Here is a 27,840-nt window from a genome sequence, read left to right on the forward strand (position 1 = left end):
GTAAAACTCCTCCTCGGTGGAGATGACTCAGAGAGACTGGAGGAGTGGTGGTAAGAAGCTTCTGAGGCTCAGTGAAGCTATTTTAAAATAATACGACATCCTGTCCATCTTAAAACCTTTCTGTTTTAAAAGCCTGTCCGAATAAAAAAATAATAGTTGATCCTTGGATTTAAATTTTTTATGATATGAGATAAATGGCAGAAATGATTTGTTAATACAAAAATTGGAAACCTTTCCAGTTCAATGGCATAAACAGAACTACCCGTCAAGAATAAGGAAAATATTTAAACAATAAAGAAAAAGGTTATATAAAATAGGTGATCCATACGATGATGAAACCTGAAAATCTAGGGAAGGAAAATGAGTTGAATTAATTATTTGGCACTCAGAACTGGCTTCAGATAGAAGGCATTATTTTTTTAAAAAAAAAAAAAGTAAGAATAGAATTCATTAAAGATGAAATACAGGACTAGTGGGTATAATAAAAGAAAATTTACAAGCAAAAAAGTTAACTAGATAATATATTGGGCTGTGCTCAAGACAAAATTAGTATTGAGAAGGTTGAGATTGACAAGTTCATGGGACACAGATTTAATAATTACAGGCAGACGCGACCAAAACATGGATTTAAGAAATAGTAAAGAAATATGAAAGTAAAAGAATGGGGTGTGTGGTGGCTTGGTGGTTAAGATGTAGTTGTTAAAATGTCAGTTATGATGAACATGATTGGTTGGAAGGCTGGCAGCAGTTCGAGGCCCACGTAATGCATGATGGGATGAAGCTTCCCTACTAGTTCACGCTTCGCTAACCTAGCCAGTTCAAAATAGCAAAAAGTAAACTAATAGGGTATAAATTAATGGGAAGATTCGGGATATGAGTAAATTGTTGGAACGCAATGATGCTCTCAGCTTAGTATGGGGATGAGCACTGCGTCCTACCGTGTTTACAACTAGACATCATTCTACCGGGACTACCTTGTACCTTTGCTCTTTAAAAATAAACAATTGAAATTGAGGGATCAGTGGTATTCAATGTCCTTACTAAATTGGAAATTGTTCACTAACTGCTGGGCATGATGTTGCCTTAAAGGATCATCTTAGTCCATATGTGGTGGGGGCCCTGTTCCTTCATTCAGAAGTTTGAGAGTAAGAAAATAAATGGATTCTAGGGAAATATAGATAGCTCAGTAAGGAAAATAGCATCACACTTCATTTAAGAAATTGGTGATGAATAAGAAAGAATAGGTATGTGATTAAAGCAGATATTGAAAGCAGCACATGGAAGGAGTTAATTTATTCTTGAAAAATATATAACCAAATTTTATTATTTTATTTTCTTACAAAAAGAAGTTGAAATATATTGGACAGATAAGTTAGAAACATGGACCATGAATGGAAAACATGATGAGAAAATTGGTATACAGTAGGGTTGCCATAATTGTCTTCCACAAAAACTGGTACAAAAGTGAGACATTCAAAAAATGGAGGACATGACCAACTAAAAAGCCAAAAACATTAATAAAAAATAATATAAATTCATGCTTCTCAGTCATGCTCAAAATGGAGGCATTTTGACATTCTTCCTGGACAGAGGTTGGGATGTAACTTTTTGGTTTGTTGTGTGGGCTAGGGCTCTGGAAACCAGGTGTTTATCACACTATGCTCTTAAAGAGGTACTATTCCAGTGTGACTCCTCTAGCGAGCCTCCTGTTGCATGCTGGGATTGGCAGTTTTAAGGAGCTGAACTTCTCTGCCTGAGAATTCTAAATACCCTCCTTAAAACTGCCAATCCCAGAAGCAACAGGAGGCAGCTAGAGGAGTCACACTGGAATAGTACCTCTTTAAGAGCTCGTCTGATGTAAACACCCAAGTGTGATTCCATGCCTATTGGGTGACCAGGGCAAGTCACACTCTCTCCGCCTCATCACAAGGCCATGGCAAATCTCCTCTGAATAAGTCTGTCAAGGAAACACCCCCGGATAGTTTCACTTTAGGGTTCCCAATTCGAAAACAACTTGAAAGTACACAACAAGGAACAAAGGAAAAGAAGTGTGTGGGGGGGGGGGGGCCAAGGCCCTGCTGTCTCATCGCTCCCCATCATCTGCCTCCCCTCTTTAGTCAGTGGTTTATCAAAGTGGGGAGAAGGAGCTGCAGAAGGAGGCGAAGGTGCTCCAGGGGACCATGGCTCTCCTCCGGAGTACAAGGGAGCAGACCTTCATGAGGCCCAGCCCTGGCTGAGGTAGTGGCAGAGGAGGAAGCTGTCTTGGCCATCTCTTGCACTATAACTGCCACCTTCTGCTATTGCTGTTGTTGTCTCTGCTGTCTCCGTCCTCTGCTCAGCCATAGCTTGCCCCCCTACTACTATTACCAACAGCCCCAGAGGGAAGCGCCACTCTGACTCCAAGAGCCACTGCTCCTTGGCCTCCACCTCCAGTCCAGACTAGCGAGCGGCCCGGAGAAGTGGAGGACAAAAAGCCTGGTAACTCTGGCTCCAGCAGCAGCCTCGCCTCCGCTCCAGGCTCACCCTCATCTTTTTCCTGTTTTCCAGTCTTCTTCCAACCTTCCCTCCCTCCCCACTTTGGCAGGCCCAGAAATTCCCTCCCTCTTCATTTAAGAAAATGAAAAGGAGGAGCGGCTTCCCTCCTCCTCCTCCTCAGTCTTGAAGCCACATTGGATCCCTCCTCAGCTCCATCTTGGCAGTGCCTGGCCCCGCCATCTTTTCTTGATTGGCTCCCTCAGAGGCATCTGAACAGTCAGAAGGCTGAGTCCAAGGCCAGGGAAGGAAGGGCTGCAACTGAAGAGGAGGTCATGTGAGGGAAGGAGCCAATCCTGCCTTGCTCTAGGCAGGCACACTTTGTCAATCTCCAGTCCGACTGGAAATTGACAAAATGTGGCCTGGACCAAGTAGGAATCCCTAATTGGAGGGCCAAAAATGCCCAGCTGGGCCAGGACATTTTTTTGGACCCTCCAATCCGGAATTGTCCCAGGAAAAAACAGGAAATAGCAACCCTCATATAGAGAGATAACCAATATGATTTGGATTATTATCCATATTATGGGAAATGGATCATGAAGTGCTATGTGGATATACTCTATAGCTATTAAGAAAGACAGTCAGTCAACCTTTATTAGGCATAGAAAAACAACATGCATTGCAACATTTACAATAAAACTTCAGGATCGTTATTAAAATTTAAACCATAATCTTGTTGCCTCCACCAGAAAATTGGCCATTAACCTCATAATGTGTGGGTTCTGATCTTCCAATAGGTATTCCACTGATAACCCATTCAAAGAGATATTCATTTCCAATAACCTTCTTAACAATTTCCCCCTCGGAAATATATACAATGGACAAGGCAATACAATATGATGGAGAACATCTGGAGCTAGATCACAGTGACATGCACAATTCAAAAATGGGGTCTGCAGATATCTGCCCCGGTCACATTTGAGGGGTGTACATTCAGTCTTGCAAACAAAAAGGTCTTCCTTGAGAAGGAGGAAGAAGGAGGGGGGGGGGGGGGGGAGGTTGGGGTTGGGGGAGTAAAATAAAAATGAATCATTATGTAATTGTAAAATATTCAATAAAAACTAATTATTTAAAAAAGTTATTCAAAATGGAATAGCTTGGTTAAAGTTCTGATGACAAAATTTGGAGATGGAAATGAATGTAAACAGCATTTTACTAGTGCTTCCAATCACTCCAATGGTTCTTACATCTTTGGACCCTTCCAAAGGACTTTTTCAACTGAACAAAACTTATTCTTCATCTGTCCCGAAGGTTCTGAACCTCTTTTTTGTGAGCTGGATAGTGATGATGCTTCCCTCAGCAATCTGGACGATTGTGTCACAGCAACTACAGAATCTGGACCCTTACAATCAAGAATGGGGAACCCCATTGACTACCTCTACTCAATGCAGAGCTCTTATTTCACATGAGGCTCTGAACAGATCCAATGCTGGGTTCAGTGCAGATGTCAACTAGAGAGAGGAAGACTACAGCTAAATATGGTAGTTTCACTAGAAATCATAATATGTGTGAAATCAGAAATTGATAATAATGTTATGTAATTGCTAACTTCATTTCCCATGTGGAAAGTTCTGTGAAAGCCAAAAACCTTTGAGGATAATGTTTCAATTCTCTGTTCTCTTACTTCCTTCTTTAATGTTTCTATACTAAGTAATAGTTTTTCCAAGATTATTACTAGGTCATCTGCAAGTGCTCAAATTTTAAATTCTACCCCTTTACTTTTTACTCCTTGAATGTTTTTATCTGAATTTATTTTCTTAACTAATGTTTCTAATACCATACAAAATAATAGTAGAGATAGCAGGCATACCTTTCTTGTACCCCTATATATTTTTACTCCAATAGTTTTTTCTCCATTTGTTATTATTTGTACTTCCTGCTTTGTGTATATTGCTCTAATCCAGTTTTGAAATGTCTCTCCTATTCCCATTTGCTTTAAAATATCAAATATTATTTCCCAATTTACCCTATCAAATACTTTCTCCATATGTATAAATATTAATGCCAATTCCCTGTTATTGTTGTTATTGAATAGTTTCAACATCAAAGTTATGTTAGCTTCTCTACAAGTTTTTGGGAATTTCCTTTCTTTTATTTCATTCATATTTATCTGAAATGGGCCAATTAATTGCTCTTCAAATGTTTTATATTAAATGGTTGAATAGCCATTTGGGCCAGGGGCTTTCCCAATTTTAAGTCTATTTGGTACTTGTTTTATTTCTTCCTTTGCAATTGGTTGATTGAGGATTTTCTTTTGTTCTTCTGATATAGGTTTAATTTCTATCTTATCTAAAAAAAATCTCTTTAATATTCTCCTTTTTTCCTGACTTTCATAAATTTGTGTAAAATATTTTAAATATTTTTTAAAAAAATTTTGTTCACTTACTATTTCACTCCCCTCTTTTATTTTAGTAATTAAGTCTTTTCTTTTTCTTTTTTAATTTGTATGCCAATCATTTACCTGGCTTATTGGCATTTTCAAAATAATACTGTTTTGTATATTTCATACTCATTTCTGTTTTCTCAGACACATTGAAACTTCTTTTCGCAGTTTTTATTTCGTTCATTAACTCTTTCTTTTTTGGATTTCTACATAATTATCCCTCTTTTTCCTTTATGGCATCACTAATTTTTAAAAATTTTCTTCTTAATTTTTTCCCCATTCTACATTTTGTCAGATAAAAAGACCTGTCATGACGGCTTTGCTTGATTTGCATACAATCATATTATCTGTTTCTTTATCCAAATCTTCTTGAAAGTAACTTTCCAATGGCTTTCTCTGTTATTTCTTTTTTAAAACATAAATTATCTTTAAGCTGCTACAAGAAGTTTGACTACAGCCTTTTCAATGTCAGTTGAACTGGGTTATGAGCTGAAATGGTTTTTGGTAGGATCTCCATTTTCATGATATTTTTCACCCAAATTTTGGAAATAAAAAAACATGTCCAATCTAGATAGAGATTTGTGACTTTCAGAGTAAAAAGTGAAATGCTTTTCTTCATCATATTTATATTTCCATACATCTGTAATTGTTAAATTTTCTATCATATTATCAATAATTTGTGGGAGTTTCTCTTGGTTTTTTAAACATTTTTTCTGATTTCCTGTCCAGTAGGGAATTTATTACCCCATTGAGAATGACATATTCATAGTTTAAATCTAGGATTTCACTCATTAATTTCTGGTAGATCTTTTCTTTTTCTTCCAGTGGGCCATATATCCCTACAATTAATACTTTGTGATCCCATATTTTAAATTCAATCCCCACACAGTGTCCTTCTTTATAATTCAATATCTCAACAGATATATTTCGGCACCCCTGTCGCTCCTCATAATTATTTTCACTCCTTGATTTCCGTTGTTTCATTTGTTAAAGTTAAACATGACATAAAACTTAGGTTCCAATCTTTCATCAGTATTGAGAATTACTCAAAAAGCCAATTAGATATTAGATACAGGTTAAAAACTTATTTACTGCTGTGATATTTGGAATGGAGACTAATGCACACATATTCCTTTTGCAAACTAGAAGCATTATTCATTCTAATGATGTGGAAAAATCTGGTTCCCATCCCCATGAATTTATGGGATAGTAGTGGTCCATCTATGACCCCTAAAAACTAAAAATCTTCACCCAAGGGACAGAAAAGGGTGTGACAAGAAAGAGAAGAAAACCAATAGGATCACCAAGTGAGAGGACCAGGGCTGCTGCCACACTGCAGAATTAATGTAGTTTGACACCACTTTAGCTTCCCTTGGCGCCCACGGTGACCATGTGTCCTAACTGCAGAGGAGGACAAGGCACCACAAAATGTAGAGCTTTCAAGTAAAATGGAGGGCATGACCAAGTAAAAACTGAAACCCCTCATATAAATATAAATTCATGCGTCTTAGTGATGCTCAAAAGGGAGGACATTTTTGGAATTCCTCCTGGACAGAAAGACCGAAATGTAAGATATACCCCAGAAAAAGAGGACATCTGGTCATCTTGCTGGTTCCATGCTATGGAGCCCTGGGATTTGTAGTTTGTTGTGGCTCCAGTGCTCTCTGACTGAGAGGGTGAATTCTCCTCCAAAAATTCAAATCCCAGGATTCCATAGCCAGGGCAGTTAAAGCGGTTTCAAATTGCATTATTTCTGCAGTGTAGATGCAGCCTATGAAAAAAGGATGGGAATGGCTCCAGGGCGAGAAAGAAAAGACACATAGAGTAGACACAACCACCGAGTGGGCAAGCCACACTCTCTCAGCCTCAGATTCCATGGAAAAGCTTCTCTGAACTCATATTGCCAAGAAAACCCCATGGTAGGTTTGCCTCAGGGCAGGGCAGACCTCCTTCTCCTCCAGGACATGTCCTCCATTCCAACCTTCTGTCCAGGAGGTAGTCTAAAACATCCTCCATTCTGAGCATGACTAAAAAGCATGCATTTACATTTCTAGGAGTGTTTTGAGCTTTTCTTGAGTCCTGTCCTCCCTTTTTCTTGAATGTCTTCCATTTTGTGGTGCCTTCTTTTACAATGAAGACATTTGGGAAGAAGGCCAAGCTTTTAAAGCGTATTGTTGGAGCCAGTGTGGCCTAGTTGTTTGAGCGTTGGACTATGACTCGGGGTTCAAATCCTAGCTCAGCCATGGAAACCCACTGGGTGGAGCATCACACTTTCTCAGCCTCAGAGGAAGACCATGGCGAGCCTCCTCTGAACAAACCTTGCCAAGGAAACCCCAAGAGAGGGTGGCCAGGGGGCAGAAAGGAATTGAGGACACACAGCAACAAACAACAACAATAAGGGTCTAGGTTAGTGAGTGGGAAAGGAGGCAAAAGTGGGTGGGAAGGGCCAAAGTCTGGGAAGGAGGAAGGAGTTAAGGGAATGGGGAGGGAGAAATGGGGCCATGGAAACCCACTGGGTAACTCTGAGGGAGTCACACTCTCTCAGCCTCAGGGGAAGGTCATGGCAAGCCTTCCCTGAAAGTCTCTCTCTTGGCAAGAAAGAAAGGGAGAGAGGAAGGAAGGAGAAGGGAGGCGCTCTGGACTCCACAACAAACTCCAGCTCCCAGAATTCCATAGCCTTGAGCCAGAAAGAGTTAAAGCAGTGCCAAACTGGGTTAATTCTCCAGTGTGGATGCAGCCCAGGAGTTGCAGAGCGCAACAAACTTCTTCCCTCCATTTAGCCTCAGCAAGCAGCTCTCTCTCCCTGCTATTTGGAGGCTGGCAGGGCTGCTGGCTGCTCTGCTTGCCTGATTCTATGATCCTCTGGCTCCAGCCACTCTCTCTCTTTCTCTCTCTCCGGCGCCCCCTAGAGCTTGGCGCCCCTAGGCGGCCGCCTAGCTGGCCTATATGGAAGAGCCGGCCCTGTGTTGGGATCCTCTTTTTTCCCCTTTTTGAAGATGGGGACAACGTTTGCCCTCCTCCAGTCTGCTGTCACTTCTCCTGTTCTCCAGGAGTTCTCAACATTATTGCCAATGGCTCCGATATTACATTTGCCAGTTCTTTTAATACTCTTTTGCAAAGAATGTCCAGAATTCCTCTGCCAGCAGTCCTGTAGAATGAGTCTTCTAGCTCCTCCTCCTCTCAGTGACCAATGAAATGGCTCACACTTTTAAAAATTTAAGACCTTACCCAAACAAAGTAGACACAGAAAACCAGGGGCCTCTTTTGCAAATAATGTCCCAGAATTCCTCTGCCAGCAGTTCTGTAGAATGAGTCTTCTAGCTCCTCCTCCTCCCAGTGACCAAAGAAGTGGCTCATACTTTAAAAATTTTAAGTTCTTACCCAAGCAAAGTGGACACAGAAATCCAGGATCCGCTTTTGCAAAGAATGTCCCTTAAGTCAGCCCCAGGGAGCATGTGTCATCTAAAGCATCTGGAAGCCACTTTATTTGGCCTGTCTGTTTCAGGCCTTAGATGAGTAATGAACTAAGGGCATTAGTAGAAATAGAGACAATAAGTTTCTTGGCACTCTACACATATTTAAAAATCCCAGACACTAAGTAGAGTTCTCATGCTTGCTTTGTTGTAATACTTTACCTGTTCTGTGTCATATCAGTGTACTATAGCAAGTATTATCTTCAATTTTCACATTGCTCATATTTCTTGTATGTAAACATTATACTTAGCTTTATCCCTTTAATGATTCTTTACAACCATTATTGAAACAGAACTTATCTCTGCATTACCCATATTTTGCATTTCTGTTACAAGTCACACACCTTTCCTCCACCACCCCCTCCACATAAGTCTGTCCTCAGAGGCTCCATTCTGTGCATCTGGTGAAGTAGACTGAGATCTACAAAAGTTTATCTCGGAATTGGGACTTTTTTATAAAAAAATATTGAGCAAATATATAAACAACAAAAATCCCAAATAATAATCAATGGAGAAAAGACGGTGGACATTACAGTAAATAAAGGTACGAGGCAGGGATGTCCCCTGTCTCCACTACTGTTCATTACAACCCTAGAAGTTCTCAATAATACAATAAGGGAAAATAAAGAAATAAGAGGCACAAAAATAAAGGAGGAAGAACACAAAATAAAGGCATATGCCGACGACATGATTATTACATTAGAAGACCCCCTGACAAATATAGAACATTTGTTGAAAGTAGTGAATGAATTTGGAATCTATTCAGGAATAAAAATCAACAAAAGCAAAACCTCAATATTGACAAAAAATTTGAGTACAAAAGAGAAGGAAGAATTGACAATTAGATCAGGCATAAAAATAGAAAAGAAAATAAAATATCTAGGAATTTGGTTAACAGAAAGCAACGCTGATTTGTTTAAAAATAACTACAAACTAACTTGGCAACAAATAGAGAAAGACTTAAAAAACTGGAATAAATACAACTTGTCGTTACTTGGCAGAATTGCCACGATAAAAATGAATGTACTCCCAAAATTCATGTTTTTATTTTTAAATTTGCCAATTGTTATGTATGATAATATGTTTAAATGTTGGGAAAAAGGAATACTTACCTTTGTATGGAAAGGGAAAAAAGCCCGAATTCAATCTAAAATTTTGAAGAAAGAAAAGGACTTGGGAGGTTGTGCACTACCAGACCTAAAATTATATTATAGAGCATGCAGCATATTATGGATTCAAGAATGGATATTGTTGAATGACTCAAAATTGCTTAACTTGGAAGCACATAATATGGCATGCTCATTTATGGTACCCAAAAGAAATCAAAGATAAGGATGTAAACAAACACATCATAAGGAAAACATTACTTAAAACATGGAACACAATAAAAAGGAAATTTTACAGAGGAATCCCTGAATGGGTTTCACTAGATGAAGCCTTTGGCATATTGGGAAGAAAAGAGAAAGACAGATGGATTATATATAAAGATTTATGGGTACAAGAAAGAGATGGTAATGTAAGATTAAAGTCAAAAATTCTCTGGAAGAGAATGGGAAAAGGATAACATGGTTTGAATAACACAAAGATTTAAAAAAGATCAAAATAGTGAAGGCTTCGAGAAAGAAATTAATGAATTAGATAAAATACTACGTGAGGGCGATAAAGGAAAGATATCCAAACTATACAAATTATTTTTAAGGAGAGAATTAGAACAAGAGACAGTCACCTCATACATGATCAAATGGGCACAAGAAATGGGACACGATATAGCTTTTGAGAACTGGAAACAATCCTGGAAAAAGTCCTACAAGTTCACTGCATCTCAAGATCTTAGAGAGAATTACATTAAAATAGTGAACAGATGGTATTACACACCGGTTAGGATAGCTAATTGTTATAACTTAAAGGAAGAGAGGTGTTGGAAATGTCAGATAGAAAAAGGTTCTTACTATCATATGTGGTGGTCATGTCAAAAAATCAAAAAAATTTGGTATAAAATCCACAAATGTATTCAAGAAATATTTAAGACACAATACCCTTTATCCCCGGAACTTTATTTACTAAATATGACATCCTTTTTGGAAGAAAAACTGGAAAAATCTTCCTGGAGAGTCATTCTTTATCTAATCACGGCGGCTAGAATCTTAATAGCAAGAACTTGGAAGACAGAAAATATGCCGACAATAGAAGACTGGTTAGATAAAATAATAGAGTATAAAGACATGGACACTTTGACGGCTTTAATAAATAATGGAAAAAAGGAAAAAAGAGAAACAGAATGGCTCCCTGTAATAAAATATTGGATTGAATATAGGAAATAACACCTATGATATTCACCTCATCAGAAATGTAGGAATGTTTGATATTTTTTGTTTTAGGATCATTTATCCTGCGTATATGGTAAAGTTATTTTATTACTGCGATGGTTTGTAGTTGGCATACGAAGTTTGGGACGAATGAACTAACTCTGTATCAGCAACCTCTAACAGCATAGAGTTAGTTCTGAAAGCAAATGCCCATGTAGTACAAAAAAATATATTATAAATGTAACTATGTGGAGAAAAACAAATTAAAATCAATAAAAAATATTTTTTTAAAAAAGTTTACCTCGGACTTAGTGGGAGCTCTCCTTCCCTGGAGGTCTTTAACCCCCAGCGACTGCTGGCCCTCTGTCCTGGGCTGCTTTGATTTGCCGTTTCTGCATGGCAGGGGGGTTGGACTGGATGGCCCTTGCACGTCTCTTCTACTTCTATGATTCTGTTATTCTACTCATTTTATTGATTTTCTTTTTCTCTTATCCTCAGTTTGCGTTGCAACAAATTCTCTTTATGATGATACAAACTAACACAGGTATTTTTTTACTATTGCTTCTAATATCTAAATGTTTGCTTCCTTCTACAACTAAAACCTCAATTTACTATATATTTTAAAACAGGTTTTTATTTTTTAAAACCAAGAAAAGAACCTTTCATTTGCGTTCCACTCAAACTTTCCCACTACAGTCATTAAAAATTACTTTTAAAACAACTTCTTTTGGTTATGGCCCATATGAAGACAGAGGATGTAGTTTCTAAGATCCTAGCTCTTTCCAGCTACTACTATTTAGTCTTAAGATGAACGATTCAATAAATATTTCTTTTCTAGATTTCTGAGACAATCATCATTGATCATGGCCCCATGTAGCTATACCTTAAAATGCTGGACGGAACCCATTAATAGGAACCTCCTTCCTTGTCTATTTATTGGAACCTGAGAGAGGAAAACGTCTGAGAGTTACTGTTTGCAGCCTCCCAGAAGAGCAGCATGAGAGACTGAATCTTTTCCATATTAAGTAGCACCTAATATCATCTCTCCACCCAACTTTAGTCTCCAGAGGTGCCTGTTCACCCCTGTTCTGGCCTACTGGGTGGACTTAAAATGAGAAGTTGGATCACCCCCCCTCACCTAATCTTTAATTCCTTCTCATTTTTCTCTTCAGCCAGCAGAAGTCCACTGGTGGATCTTTTATGGCCCTCTAAATGCAGAACCGTTTTGCAAATGCCGTATAGTCAGTTTCCTACCCATTGCCTTTTGCATTGGGCCAGCATGTATTATCTTCAACAAGTCTTTACTTCCAACTTCCACCTTGATGAATCAGCAGCTTTTTTCATTCCTCAGATCCACCGTTTCCACTTTGTTAAGCAGGAGAGATTCAACATGTGCCTGTTTGTATGTAAAGAAGAATGGGTGGGGGGAGTCAAGAATGCTCTGCATGCCCAGAAAACCTCTTGTTCAATCATGATATTTTTGGAACTATAGTGAACCAATTCCTTACATTTCTCTATGTAAAAATCATAATTACAAGGACATCATATCTCTTGCCAAAATACCAAATAAAACACACTGTATATTCCTCTCCTCAGATTTTTCCTTCCTTTAAACCCACTGCTCAGATTTTCAGAGAGCCTCATCATCCTTTATAGTTTGTTTTGTATGATAACCTATCGCTTTATTTTTGAATTATGTAAAAGAGCATGTTTTTAATGAAAAATGGCTATAAATAATGCTGTAGTAGGCTTTGTTTTTGTTTCAGCTTACTGTACACTACTGAATGTAATAGAATGTAACTAGTTGTGAGGACTGTCATATTGGTGGAAATAAGACTTGAGATTAAAGTGGAAAAGATTATTCTTGAAAATGAGTGATCACTTACAAGAGTTTGTTGAGGAGCTGATGTAGAATAGTAGCTGAACCAAGAAGCTGCAAGCAGAAACACTACTCCGGAATTCTGAAGGTTTTACTAACTCTAATGCTGAAACAAAGATCACCTAGCTTTCCAGTTTTTCTGAGTCTGTTCCCATTCGCCTCAATTGATATGGCTTTTGTTGAGGGTTGTGGAAGCTATGACCCCACAACTCTGGGATGTTTCTACAGGATATCCCCTACAGTTCCCTATCTCAATGCCTTGTCAATATAGTGTTAAGAAAAAATGTTGCTGCATGGGAATGAGGCTGGTTGGTTTGGAGCCATATTGTATGCATGGCTGCCGTACATGGTACCCCGGGATACGAATGCGCCGGGTTCGAATTTTTCGGGATACGAAAAATCCCATGGGATTTTGCTTCGTCTTCGAAGGTTTCTTCGGGTTACGAAAAAACCGCGGCGCTATTTTCCGCCACCGGAGGGCAGCAGAGAGCTATTTTTCCATTTCCAGCGGCCTATGGAATTCGGCTTACGAAGTATTTCGGGTTACTGAAATTAACCGCGGACGAATTAATTTCGTAACCCGGTACCACTGTACTATAATCAGCAGATGTTTTCTACCACATTCCAACTTTGAGCTATCATATGTTTCTTCTCTGTGAATCATGAAATTACTACATTAAGATTTTTGATATTTCAACGTTCTTCCTAGAAAATATTGGGAGCAAACATTGGAATGCTGGAACATGAATGAGTTCTTAAACATGTTCTCTGGCCAAATTACAGTAGATACAGAAATCAAAGGCCATTTAACTCCTGCTATATAGCAGGAAGCTCATTGACTATATCCTAGTGCACCAGAGAAATATTCGCGATTTGTCGTCATACCCAATTGATGCCCAATTGCAGAATGTCAAACTGATCAACGCTCTTACGATGTTAAACTACAAATCCTCATTTTCATTCAAACCTAAGAGGGTGCATCTAGAGGGACTCCAAGTCAACAATCTTCAACAAGCTTCCATGAGAGACTCTTCCAGCAATTTTGCAACAAACTTGAAGACCTCCTGTATACTCTTCTCCTACAGTGCTTTGCACATTCAAATACAGCATACGCAATCTGCCGAGAATCCTTAGGGTTCTCCCTCAAGAAAACAAGACTGGTTTGATGATAAACAACCAGAGATCCAGAGCTGTTGCAAGAAGAGAACTGCTCACCAGGACACCTCGCCCAGCCTCCTGCCATGTAAAAAAGCAGCCTTTCGCCTTGCTGTATCACCCACAAAAACTCTGAGACCATTCAGAACAGTGGTGGATCAACTTAGCAGAAAAGACCCAACATGTGCAGATCTGGGTGTTTCCAGAGGATTTTACGAAGCTCTTAACAGTGTTTGGACCTACATATCAGATTCAAGCTCCCTATACAGTACAGATGGTCAACACTATCACAGATTAAAGCTTCCATTCTGACTGCATGGGCTGAACATTTCCAAAGCCTCTTTAGTGCCAACTGAATAGTCCAAGACTAGCTATTCAACATATGACACAGCACCGATGAAGAAGAACTCTGACCTGCTCCCACTTTGGAAGAAACCGTTAAGGCCATACAGCAGATGAAAAAAAGGTAAGGCAGCCGGATTGATGGAATTCCACCTGAAGCTTGGAAACATGGAGATCATGTACTCCATGCTAAACTCCACAGCTCCTTGTGAGTTGCTTGGAAAAGGCAAACTGCCATCAGATCTCCGAGTGCCGTCATCATCACCCTGTACAAGAAAAAAGGAGCAAATCGGTTTGCTCAAACTGTCAAGGTATACACTTGCTCTCCATCGCTGGAAAAATCCTTGCAAGGATACTGCTGAACAGATTAGTCCCTGCTATTGCAGAAGAGCTTCTCCCAGAAGCCAATGTGGCTTTAGAGCAGGGGTCGGCAAACTACAGCCACAGGCCGCATCCGGCCCACCAAGGCCTTGGACCAGCCCCTGCCTGGTCCTGCCGCAGCCCCCGCTGCAGCTGGGTTGACCTCTCTGAGGGCAGAGGGGGCGGAGAGGGAGGCCATGTGCCGCCCTTCAGCACTCCCCCGCACTGCTCCTCCTCCTCCCCCTCGCGGAGACGGAGAAGGAAGAGGAGGCGGTGCTTGGGCCGTTCTGAGGGTGGAGGCGGAGAGGGAGGCTGTGCGCCGCCCTTCCGCCCTCCCCCGCCCTCTCAGTGCACCCCTGCGCAGCCTCCTCCTCCTCCCCCTCGCGGGAGGAGGAAGAGGGAGCGTGCTTGGGCCACTCTGAGGGCGGAGGGGCAGAGAGGAGGGCTGTGTGCGCCGCCCTCTCCGCCCTCCCCCGCCCTCTCAGCACGCCCCCGTGCTGCCTTCTCCTCCTCCTCCTCCCCTCGTGGAGGAGGAAGAGGAGGCGGTGCTTGGGCTGCTCTGAGGGCAGAGGAGGGGAGAAGAAGAGGCCGTGCGCCACCCTCTCCGCCCTCCCCCGCCCTCTCAGCGCGCCCCCCGCGCTGCCTCCTCCTCCTCACCCACGGAGAAGAGCAGGGCGTGCAGCTGGCCGGGGCGGAGAGGGGAATGGCAGGCCACATGCGGCCTCCCCTTCCCCTCCGCCTCCTCTGCCTCCTCTGCCCACCCCCAGGGAGGAGGAAAGAAGAGGGAGAGGGTGGAGAGGAGAGGAGGAGGAGGAGGAGGAGGAGGAGGAGGAGGAGGAGGAGGAGGAGGAGGTGGTGAGTGGCCAGAGAGGCTCAAGGTTTTTTTTGGGGGGGGTGCTTTTAATGCTAACAAGTCTCCCTTGTTTGACAATGATGATGATGAGTGATGATATGAGTCAGCTTGGGCACTGTTTCAGAAGCCGAGGAGAGTGTGATTTCCAAAGTGCCTTTTCTGTGTGTTTTTGGTTTCTCATGCATGGCCAGTGTAATTGCTGTGTTTTTTAAAACTCATGCGCCAGTGAAGAAAAACCAAGCCCCTGACCAAGTACATACTTTTGAGAAGATAGTTGGTGCGAATCAAGAAACCTGAAACAGCAAATCCACTTCTTGTGAAACCACCGGACATGTTCAATTATTAAACCATGTTCAGGTGAAACCAAAGAGTTTGGTTCTGCAAGAAGCCTCTGATTAAATATGCAAGAGATTGCCCATGTTAAGTAAAGCCAGTGAAATGCCCAAATGTGTTAGTGTGTGTTTTGGAATTGTGTGTTGTGTGTGTGTTGGTGGGGGGATGTTTGGCCAGAAAGGGAAGTCCATCTTCTGCCATCTGTCTAGGATAATGCCCAAATGTTCTCCATTTTTGATCGTGCCTAAAACATGCATTTATATTAACATTTTTTAAAAATCATCAAATTTTTCGCATGTCCTCCATTTTTAAAAATGTGTCCTAATTTGAAAATGTTGTCCTATATTATTTAATTATTTAATATTATTTTTTTGGCTCTCCCCCCCCCCCAGTTGTCTGGGGGACACCAACCTGGCCCCCCGCTCAAAAAGGTTGCCTACCCTTGCTTTAGAGCTAATAGGAGCACTACAGAGATGGTACAGAGAATGTAGAGAGCAGAACAAAGGACTCTAATACATTTGTCGAACCTCACCAAAGCCTTTGACACTGTGAGTAGATAAGGTCTGTGGCAGATCCTGGAACGACTAGGATGCCCCCCCAATTCCTCAAAATGATCATCTGCCTACTGAAGGCCAGCAAGGTCAAGTCAGATATGGCGACGTCTCTCGGAGCCCTTTTACTAAATAATGTGTGACAACAAGGTTGTGTTCTCGCTCAACTCTATTTACAATCTTCTTCAACATGATGCTCCAAAGGGCTACGGCAGATCTTAAAGAAGAAGACGGCATTTATACGTACCATACTGAGGTTAGCCTGTTTAGCTTAAGCGCCTGAGGGCCTGCACTAAGACTCTAAACTATCTAGTCCGTGAGCTGCTTTTTGCTGACGATGCTGCCCTTGTTGCTCACACGGAAGCAGCTCTGCAGCGCTCTAACATCTTGTTTTGCACCAGCTGCAGAGCTCTTTGGACTGGAAGTCAGCCTGAAGAAAACAGAAGTTCTCTATCAGCCACCACCACAGGAAGAACACTTCCATCCTCACATCACTGTAGGGAAATCTGTGCTTAAGTCCGTCCTGCTACCTACCTGGGAAGCATCATCTCCTCAGACGCCAAGATTGATAAAGAGGTCAATCATAGACTGGCAAAGGCATATAGTGCATTCGGAAGGCTTCACAAAAGAGTCTGGAGTAACAATAACTTGAGGCGAAGCACAAAAATCAGTGTATATAGAGCCATTGTACTGTCTATTCTCCTCTATGGGTCTGAAACATGGGTCACCTATCACCAACACCTACAACTCCTCGAACGCTTTCATCAGCGCTGTTTACGCACAATTCTAAATATAAACTGGACTGACTATGTGACAAATGTTGTTGTCCTTGAGCAAGCAGGAATCACCAGCTGGTCAGGACACGTTTCTAGGATGAAGGACCATTGCCTCCCAAAAATTCTACGGTGATCTCGCCACGGGTCAGCGTAAGAAGGGTGCCCCAAAGAAGAGATACAAGGACTCTCTGAAACAACATCTCAGGCTTGGCCAAATTGATCACCAACAATGGTCCGTCCTGGCCTCGCATCGGGAGACATGGAGGCGCACTATCCACGATGCTGCAGCCTTTTTCGAAAGCTCACGCCGAACGAATCTCGAAGAGAAACGACAACACAGAAAGAACCACAACCCGGAAACATCACCCAAAGAGACTTTCCGCTGTGCTTTCTGCAACTGGACCTGTTTATCCCAGATTGGTCTTTTTAGTCACCAACGCACTTGTACAAAGCGCAGGATGAGTCCTTCGTGAATCTTCATTCGCAAAGCCAAGCCAGAGAGATATAGCTATCAAATATCAGGATCCTGCAAACAGAGAGCTAGAGGAGATTTGGCACCTTTAAATGGGCACCATGATTGAAGACCAGGGTCCTTGCTCAGTCATGCAAACCCACTGGATGAGGTTGGGCAAGTGGCATTCTCTCAGCCTTGGAGAGTCCATGTATGAGTAAATATTGTCAAGAAAACCCTTGAATAGGGTTGCCATAAATTGGAGTTAAACTGAAGACATATACAAACAACAAATCAAATTTGTCACTTCCAGTTTCTCCCACATTCAGGATTGCTTAAATATTCAAAATATTTATGTTTAAATTATGATAAATTTAGTGAGTTTTGAAAAATTCATATCAATCCCTATACCCCCCCATCCAATAAAATTTCAGAATAAACAATGATTTAGCATTTAGATGCCGCATGCTGAGCTGTGAAAAACCACGGTGGTGGTGATGGCGGTGGCAGTGGCAAAAGCACCTTTTTCGAGGCAGAAAAAGGAGTGGCTTTCTGCCGCTTCATTTTGTGCTGGAAAAATACCGAGTTGGAATGTGATGTAGTGTTGCTGCGGTGCTGCGGTGGCCCCAATCTGGTATTTTTGGGCTATCTGAATTGCCTATAACAAGAACTTATGCAGTATCTTAGTAAAAAGGTGGAAAGGTGGAACCTGGAAGCTGAGACTGGGGCCAAAGCTGACTTCCATATGGGCTCCATTACGACAATTAATTGTGATATGTATTAGGAAGAGAGGGATTCTATGAAGGGCTTCCCAATCTTTTTTGGGAGCAGTAGCTCTTGTTGATAAGATTACATGTATGAAATTAAAGTCAGTGTGAACAAAACTAAATCAGAAAAAAAAGTGTTTTGTAGGGGTTTTGCAAACCTGACCAGAAGGGTTTTAAATTGAGTTATGTGAGGAAGAGAGATTGTATACCAGGGGACACCAACACAATATGTTGTGTGATGCAGAAGTTAAAAAGGCCAGTGCAATTCTAGGCTGCATCAACTGAAGTATAGTGTCTAGATCAAGGGAAGTAATATTGCCACTCTATTCTGCTTTGATCATCCCCACCTAGAATACAGTTTTGGACACCACAATTCAAAAAGAAAGTTGACAAACAGGAGCATGTCCAAAGAAGGGTGACCAAAATGGTGAAGGGCCTGAAAACCATCCCTCATGGGGAGCTGGGTATGTTTAGCTTGAGGCGATATGAAAACCCTAAATGCAGAACAGTATACTGATGTATATTGAAGATGGAGCAAGCTGTTACCAAGTTTGGATTTAATAAAATTTTGGGTACATGTGGTCTATGCTATGACCCCTGACTGACCCCATGGAGGACCCGCCATTAACCTAAAAGTGGAGAGACCACGTAGACAGCTCACCTGACACAGGCAGAGCCCTAGGAAGAGATGGAAGTAGAAATATTCCATAGGAAGTTTGGGAGTCGCCAAACCAGATTCGCCTCTGCTTGCCAAAGGAAGACAATAGACTTGGCTTCCTGCTTAATGAGCCAGTGATCAGCTTAACGGCTCAGCAATCAAATGGGATGCCCCTCTGAATTGTGTCCGGACCTAATGCACTGTGCAACACATTGCTTGCTCTTGGCTTAACAAAGCCCAGGCAATCAACCCCTTTGTCTAGCGAGTTCTCATAGCCTCGGGATACGTTTCCCCCTATATAAACCCTGGGTTTTCAGACCCTCTCTGAGCTAGGAGCCTGAGCTTTTCGGAGTAGAGCTTTGAGCTGAGCTAAACTCTAAGCTAAAGCTGAGATCACACTGTCCTCAGGCTGCAAATTGGTTTATACCAGTTGTAACCTTGCTCCGAGCTCCTGCGGCCCTCTTCCCCCTTGCTTCCGTGGCCGTGAACCATCCAAGCTGCATCGGACTTTCCGGAGAAGACTTCTAAGGTAATATTCCTTAACGGGGCCTTTCTTTCTCAGGCCTATCTCTCCAAACTCACCCCTCCCCTGCTATAGCATTAAGTGTGTGTGTGTGTGTACCCCTTTTTGCTGCGTGGTTCTCCCTGTGCTATAATAAATGTATTCGTTTAATTGTACCTAGTTGGTATCAGCGTCTCTTTCTCTTGGGGGGGGGGGTATTAGCAACCTCTGGTATACACTATCAGGACACGATTCCGGCACGTGGTAATGTTAGGGCCACCTCTCAGCTAAATTTGAGCTAATTAAAATTGCCTAATTCGATCCTTCCTAACAAAGCTTGTTTTCTGAGCTCCAGAGAATAGGACTGCTGTGGATCACTGTGGGCAAGACCAGAATCCTAATTCTGTTTAAGTGCCAGGATTTTCCCTCTTGGCCTTGAAGCCTGTGTCCTGAATGATTTCTAACACCTCTCGGGTGATGTATGCTGTCTTTTCCTGGGAATCTGAGTGGACCAGAATGTCGTCTATGTAGGACAAAATGTGGGGGCGCAGCTTAGTCCATATTTTGACTACGTGGGCTGGAGTGAAAACCTTGTGGCGTGCGGGTGAAGCACATCTGATGCCTCGGAATTCGAAAGTAAACTTGTAGTCACAGCTATCGTGGAGCAGGATGGAGTGGAAGGCATTAGCGAGGTCTATCACGCTGTAATATCTTGCTCTGGCGGCAATGGCGGCCAGGATGTCGTTGTATTTGGCAACTACTGGGGCTACTGGTAGAGTGACTGCATTGAGGGCTCTAAAGTCAATGGTCATTCTCCAGGTGACACCATCTGCTTTCAGTATAGGCCATAGGTGCAAATTGCAGATGGACTGCATGGGCAAAATTACATCCCATTTCAGTAGACCGTCTATGGCAGGTGTAGGCAACCTTTTTGAGCCGGGGGCCGGGTTGCTGTCCCTCAGACAACTGGGGGGCCGAAGCTAAAAAATAAATAATTAAATAATTTTTTAACATTTTAAATAAATAAATAAACCAGGACAAATGTAGGACAAAATTTTCAAATGGTGGACACTTTTTAAAAAAAAAGTGGAGGACACGCGAAAAAAAATTGCTGATTTTTTTTAAAATGTTAATATAAATGCATGTTTCTGAGGCTTCTATAGACAATTGCCCCTGCACGCGAGAGGCCAAAGGCCCCGGCGGCAATCGGCGGCAGGACCGGGCTGGGGCCGGTCCCAAGGCCTTGCCGGGCCGCATCCGGCCCGCAGGCCACAGGTTGCCTACCCCTGGTCTATGATCCTTTTACTTTGCCACATTCTATTTTGTCTTTGATCCATACTTCTGGGAAATCTATGATCCAGGGGTCGTTTGTTATGGGGAAGATGGGTGCTGGAGCCTTAAGGGCTGCGCAGCGATGAATGGCTGAGATTACTAGGGGGCCTTCTTCCAGTTGCCACAGGAGACTGTTGGCTAGGTCTATGGTGAGCCTATTCTTTCTGAGGAATCCTACTCCAAGTATCCCGTCGTCCTCTCCTTGATTTTCACATGCTCTGATCAAATCAAAGAGGGGTCCTAACTGCAGGGGAATGTCTGACCAGATTGCGGCTTGGTGTTTCCCTTTGCCAAATCCTACTAATTCCATACTGTCGGAGGTTTTGTGTCCTGAAGCGGCTAACTTGGGGTTCATGGTGTTGACTGCGGCACAGGAGTCTACTAGCATTTGGGCTGGCTTTGGTTTGGCTAGGGGACTGACTTTTACATTTACTGTGGGACGGCCCCATATGTCTGGCTTCAGTGTTGCTACAATCTGTTGGCAAGGCGGCTTGGGTGTGGGCTCTGGATGGGGGGGGGTGTTCTGGGGGAGAACTGCAGAAAATGGGTGTGGGGTGGCCTTAATGGGTCCCGTTCTGGGGGATTTCTGGGAAGGGGGGTCTCTTTTCAGGCAGTGGGGGTTGCAGCCCAAGGGATCCTGTGGTCTGCCCATGCTCTCTACGAGCGAAGGGATCCCAGGCATCTCTAACCCGAGTGTCCTATATTCTGGGGGTCTGGGGAAGACGTGGCTGCTGCCTGGCTGGGTCCTTCTGGGTGGAAGCCTCCTGTTTCTTCTGCCAATTTTAGGAGTTCTAAAGTGGGTTTACCATGGAGCTCCTCTTTTGGAAAGCCATGCTCTCTAAGTATCTCCAGACTGCATTTCTAAATTCCTGCGCAATGTCTACCTTTTCTCGGGGTCCTTTGGCGTTGTTGTGGCCATTTCTCCAGAATGGGTTGTTAATCCCAAAACATCCGGGTTCTCTAGGGGTGGGTTGTGAGTGCAGTCCATTGTTCCAGTATGTAACCGTGTGAACTGGGTCACTGTCTACCTTTTTGCCTGTGTGCTGGGAGCTGCGGTCCGAAGTGGCAGCAAGCAAATTTCTGGCCATGTCTTTCTGCACTTCCTTTGTCCAAAATATCTGTGAGGCTGTGCATATATGGTTTAGGAAATCTTTCCATGGGAGGTTGTGGAGTTTTTGTGCAGCTGGCCCTAAGTAAATCTTGGCTGTCTTGTTCAGTCCCTGGTATACCTCTTATATGAAAACTGTGTCATCCAGGAGGGGTTGCCCTTTGGCGTTTAAGTCCATTTCTACCACTAAAATTGCTAACACTTTCTTCCTGGCTACATATGTGTCTGGGGCTTCCTCTGGGAGCTGTATCTCGTTCTGGTACTTGGCTCGCATGGTGGTCCTTGGCCAGAAAACTTTTACCATTACTGAGACCCATTCGCTTAGGTCTACGGCACTTAGGAGCATTATAAATAAAGGTTAATAATAATAATACGGTCGCTAGTGAATAGTTGGAAACTGTTGCCTTAAATGGTCCTGCATATACCGGATCTATGCACAATCTAGCTATCTGTGTGAGATCTTGACCCTTGGCTTTGGGGTATAAGTGGATGACTGTGGACTGTGGACATCCAAAGCTGAATCTGGGGATTCAGCTTTCCTAGCTGGTCTGCAATGGCTTTGATTTCGGACAGAGTCCAAGAAACAATTTCTACAACCGTCTTGGTGACTGTGCTGTCTTTGGCTGTTTCCTTGGTTTCTACCATGCTTCAGGTCTTAACAGGGTGTAGGGGAATTCCTGGAAGACTCCCCTCCGTGGGTTCATTCCTTTCAGGGGGTTTCCAATGGGAGTTATGGGGAGGGAGTCCAGGCTTCTTGCAGCACGGATCTTTCCCCAAGAACTTTTGCCTGTACAGCCATTTCCAATATTCCTGGCTGTACAGTGGCCACAATGGCGCTCCTCAAACTAATTTGACTTTCCAGTTCCCGAATTTTTGCCTCACACTTGGTGTGGTCGGCTTGGGTCACTTCCTCCGTCCTTTGGGACGGGATGAATTCTGCCGCCTGTTTCGCTTGGGCCAATTTGTGTTGGAGCTCTTTCACCTGAATGTTGAGCTCTTGTTCTTGTCCTCAGCCCTATCGGCTCTTTGTTCAGCCTCATGTGCTGTCCGTTTTAGGAGGATGTTTTCGCTGACCTTTTCTCAAATTTGGGTGACCATTTCGCCTACCTGTCCCTTGGACACTTCTGCCTCCAATTTGTACTTCCTGTACTCCTCTATTGCATCATGGGCTAACACCCAAAGACCCCACGAAGCTAACCTATCTTTCTCGGCCTGGGGAACGCTTTTCAATCCCGTGCTCGCTGTCTTGAGGTTATAGGCCTCCAGGAAGGTTGTGAAGGGATTGTCCATAAGGAAACCACCAGCAAGCCACGGATTGGGCCCCTTTTTGACTATCCACTTCTTCAGCCTGCCGTGTACTTTCTCTTCTCTCCACAAACTTGCAATCTCCATGTTTCTCTCTATCTCCAAAACTCTCCTCCAACTAACACTTGGGACCACCTCGCCCCTGTAGCCAATCTGTGGGAACCAACCGCCCGTTAGCTACTTCTACTTTCAGCCGATGGGAACCAACCGCCCGCCGATGCCTGACCTATGGGAACCAATCGCCCATCAGTGCTATTTGGGACCAACTGCCCATTTTGGGACCAACCACCCGTTAACTCGTGGGTCAGAGCCGGTACCTCCACCGCTCTCTATCATGACATATACCGGGTCACTACCGCGAATAGCGCCATGTGTAAAATGCCGCTAGACCCAGACCCAAGGATCAGGTTAGTTCCTCCTCCTAACTTTTCACTGGGAAGTTCAAGTGTGGCCGTCCTATCGGGTTGACCTCCCTTGATAGTATCCTTAGCAGACACTATTCCTTTGGACACCAGCTAGATCCTTGCCTTGAGTTTTGCTTTTCTTGGGAACCAACCACCCGGTATGTGGGACCAACTGCCCTGCTGGATTAAATGGGAACCAACCGCCCTCCAGCATACCTGCCTTGCGCCTAGGATTTACAGCCTCCAGTGAGACATCTCCCTGCCTTTGCCTACCTCAGCCTAAACAAGGGGTCTCTGTGACTGCCTGTGGTGTGTTGTGAAGGAGAAAGTGTGGGGAAAAGGGGCTGCCTCTGTCTCCCAACCAAAGATAGCAGAAACACGAATGAAAGTGCATCCCACCCACAATACATGCCCTGATGGCCAAACAGACAAGAAAACACACACTCTCCTCTGAGTCTCTGGGGTGGATTGGTTCCTACGTTCCGAGATCTAGTCTGTCCAGGTGATCAGTCTGGAAAGTCTAGGTTTCGGGGGACCGAATTACTTCCCAAGCTTTCTCCACCAAAATGTTAGGAAGGATCGAATTAGGGGAATTTTAATTAGCTCAAATACGAGAGGTGTGTCCTAACAACACACGCACAGGATTGTGTCCCTATGTGTATACCAGAGGTCCCTAGTCCACCCCCAAGAGAAAGAGACTCGACTGCCAATGAGGTGCAATTAAACTATGAACATTTATTAAAGTCACACAACAAAAGGGATCAGTCACGCGCACACACATTCAATGCTATAGCAGGCGGAGGGGTGAGTTTGGGGAGTAAAGGAAGGAAGATAGAGGCACTGTTGGGAATATTACCTTAGACGTCTTCTCCAGGAAGTCGGATGCAATGTAGGATGGATAGTGGATCATGGCCGTGGGGACGGGAAAGGAAAGGAGCAGCCGCAGTGGCTTAGAAGCTGAGTTCCGGCAGGCAAAGCTAACTAGAGGCCCGGTGACAGTGAGCTTGGCTTCGCTGAGTGATTTCAGAGGAGCAAAGATGCTCTTTGGAATCTCAGGCTCAAACAACTGAATGCTCAAAAGCCCAAAGAGGGGCTGAAAGCTCAGACCTTATATAGGGTTAAACAGGCCCTCAGGTGATGGCTGCCTGCGAGACAAAGGCTTGATTGCTTTGGCTTTGTCTAAGCCGAAAGCTACACAATAGTGGTACAATGCATGAGGTCTGACACTTTTCAGGAGAGCAGCTACCTTGATGGCCAAGCCGTTAAGTTAATCACTGGCTCATTAAGAAGGAAGCCACATCTATTGTCTTCCTCTTGCTGGCCCTTGCGAATCTGGTTTTACAACTCCCAAAAACTTCCTCTGAAAGGCTTAAATCTACCTTTTTCCTGAGACCATGGCTTAGCAGGGCAGCTGTCTATGTGGTCTGCTCGCCTTTAGGTTAATGGCGGCTTGCGGTGGGGTCAGTCGGGGTCATAGCTTCAGACCGCATGGCACCCATAATTTTATATAAATCCATACTCGGTAACACCAAGAATAGCAATGTTTGCCTTCCCCGAGGCGCTTGCCCCCTCCTCGAGTCTGTTGCCTGAGCAGATTAAGCCTAAAAGACAATAAAACCTAGCTATCCAGGTGTGAAGCAATCAATCAAACACCTTTGCCAGAAATGGGCCATTTGCCCCTATAAAAACCCCAGACTTTTGAAGTCTGTGCGCCATTTGAGAGGACTCTACATTTCACATCAGTCAAACCTTTGACTTGGATGCTGGCATTTCCATTCAAACCCACACTGCGGAATGGACTTGTCCCATTGCCACTCATCTCATTCGATTCCTGGAGGGAGTCTACATTCTGGTACATATCACCCTGAAATGCCTGAAATCATATTCCACACTAACCCCTGATTTTCCTGAGCCTTGTATGAGTGAGAGTGTGTTAGTGAATTGTATATTTTTCCCCATATTAATAAAATGAACTTTAATTAGAAGAGTCTGCTTTTGCTCCATTTATTAGATTCCCTGGTCTGCTCCGTATACACAATGGGAGGCGACCTCGCAGGGCTGTTGTAGCCAGCTCATCTTGCAATATTGAGCTAACAGTAAATTCCCCTAATCAGACACTTGGCTACACTAACATAATGGAGAAATGTAAGGTAATACACTTAGGGCAGAAAAATGAAATGCACAGATATAGGATGGGGGACACCTGGCTGAACAAGACTACATGTGAAAGGGATCTAGGAATCCAAGTAGACCACAAGTTGAAAATGAGTCAACAGTGTGATGCGGCAGCTAAAAAGGCCAATGCAATTTTAGGCTGTATCAATAAAAGTATAGTGTCTAGATCAAGAGAAGTAATAGTTCCACTGTATTCTGCTTTGGTCAGACCCCACCTGGAACATTGTGTCCAGTTCTGGGCACCACAATTCATAAAGGATGTTGAGAAACTGGAGTGTGTCCAAAGGAAGGCGACTAAAATGGTGAAGGGTCTGGAAACTATGTCCTATGAGGAACAACTTGGGGAGCTGGGGATGTTTAGCCTGGAGAAGAGAAGGTTAAGAGGTATTATGATAGCCCTGTTTAAATATTTGAAAGGCTGTCATATTGAGGGAACAAGTTTGTTTTCTGCTCCTGCAGAGAACAGGACCCGGAGCAATGGATGCAAGTTCCAGGAAAAGAGATTCCACCTCAGCATTAGGAGGATCTTCCTGACAGTAAGGGCTGTTCGACAGTGGAACATACTCCCTTGGAGGTCTTTGAACAGAGGCTGGATGGCCATCTGTCGGGGATACTTTGATTGAGAATTCTTGCATGGCAGGGGCAGGACTGGATGGCCCTTCCATCTCTATGATTTTATGATTCACTGCAATGCAAGCAATCTTAAACTTCTTGACCAATCCCCTGGTCATTTTTATAGCCATCATAGGTTCAGTTATTTTGGTACATGCCATTTGGTGCACGCTAGATCTCTCACCACAGAGAAAGGCTCTCCCCGATTCATCAGCAAGCACAGGACTTGGCAACCCTTTTGTTTTAAAAGCCTCCCTGGGAGAAAAAGAGCCCTCTTTGCAAACTGCGCTCCTTGCTTGTGTTTTAGTTTTCTTTCCCCCAAAGAGAAGGGAGGGGGAAGAGCACCCACCCCACTTTGTGAGGTAGACCATTGCGATCCTTGGTAGTAAATTGTTCTGCAAGCTAGCCAAGACCTGCCATGTCTTGTGGCTCCCCATGTGGCAGCCATCATCCGGGCCAAGGAAAGCAACAGTCTACTGTTACCGAGTATGGATTTATATAAAATTTTGGATGCCATGCGATCTGAAGCCATGACCCCTGACTGACCCCACCGCCAGCTGCCATTAACCCAAAACTGAGGAGACCACGTAGCCAGCTGCCCTGCCAAGGCATGGTCTCAGGAAAAAGGTAGATTTAAACCTTTTAGAGGAAGTTCTGGGAGTTGCAAAACCAGATTCGCAGGGACCAGCACAAGGAAGACAATAGAAGTGGCTTCCTTCTTGATGAGCCAATGATTAACTTAATGGCTCAGCCATCAAGGTATCTGCTCTCCTGAAAAGTGTCAGACCTCTTGCATTGTACAACCATTGTATAGCTTCGGCTTAGACAAAAGCCCAAGCAATCAAAGCCTTTGGCTCGCAGGCAGCCATCGCCTGAGGATATGTTTAGCCCTATATAAGGTCCAAGTTTTCAGCCCTTCGGTGGGCTTGTTGAGCATTCCGAGCCTGAGATTCCAAGAGCATCTTGCTCTGCTGAAATCCCTGAGAGAAGCCAAGCTCAATGTCACTGGACCTCTAGTTAGCTTTGCCCGCCGGAACTCAGCTCTTGAGCCACTGCGGCCGCTCTTTCCTTTCCCCGTTCCCGCAGCCGTGATCTACTATCCATCCTACATCTCACCCGGTTTCTTGGAGAAGATGTCTAAGGTAAATATTCCCAATGGTGCCTCTCTCTCTTCCTTCCTTTACTCCCCGAACTCACCCCTCCCTTACTATAGCATTGAATGTGTGTGTGTGTGTGAGATCTCTTTTGTTGTGTGGCTTTAATAAATGTTCATAGTTTAATTAGACCTCATTGGCACCTCATCTTTCTCTTGGGGGTGGACTAGGCGACCTCTGGTATACACATAGGGACACGAACCTGTGCGTGTGCCCCTCGTAGTATATGAGCTAATTAAAATTCCCCTAATTCGATCTTTCCTATCACTACCCACAGAGGCGGGGCCCTTTCACAGAGATGCTTATGAGATACCTTTTCAGCAAAGCAAAAAATATCCTCCAAAGTACAGTGAAGGAAAAAGGAGAGCCCTTGGTGCGAGCCCTGAGGTCTGGGCTCCCCGCTTTATAATTGCAATGTTTCCACCTATG

Source organism: Sceloporus undulatus, chromosome 4, assembly GCF_019175285.1.
Source record: "Sceloporus undulatus isolate JIND9_A2432 ecotype Alabama chromosome 4, SceUnd_v1.1, whole genome shotgun sequence".
Taxonomy (NCBI): domain Eukaryota; kingdom Metazoa; phylum Chordata; class Lepidosauria; order Squamata; family Phrynosomatidae; genus Sceloporus; species Sceloporus undulatus.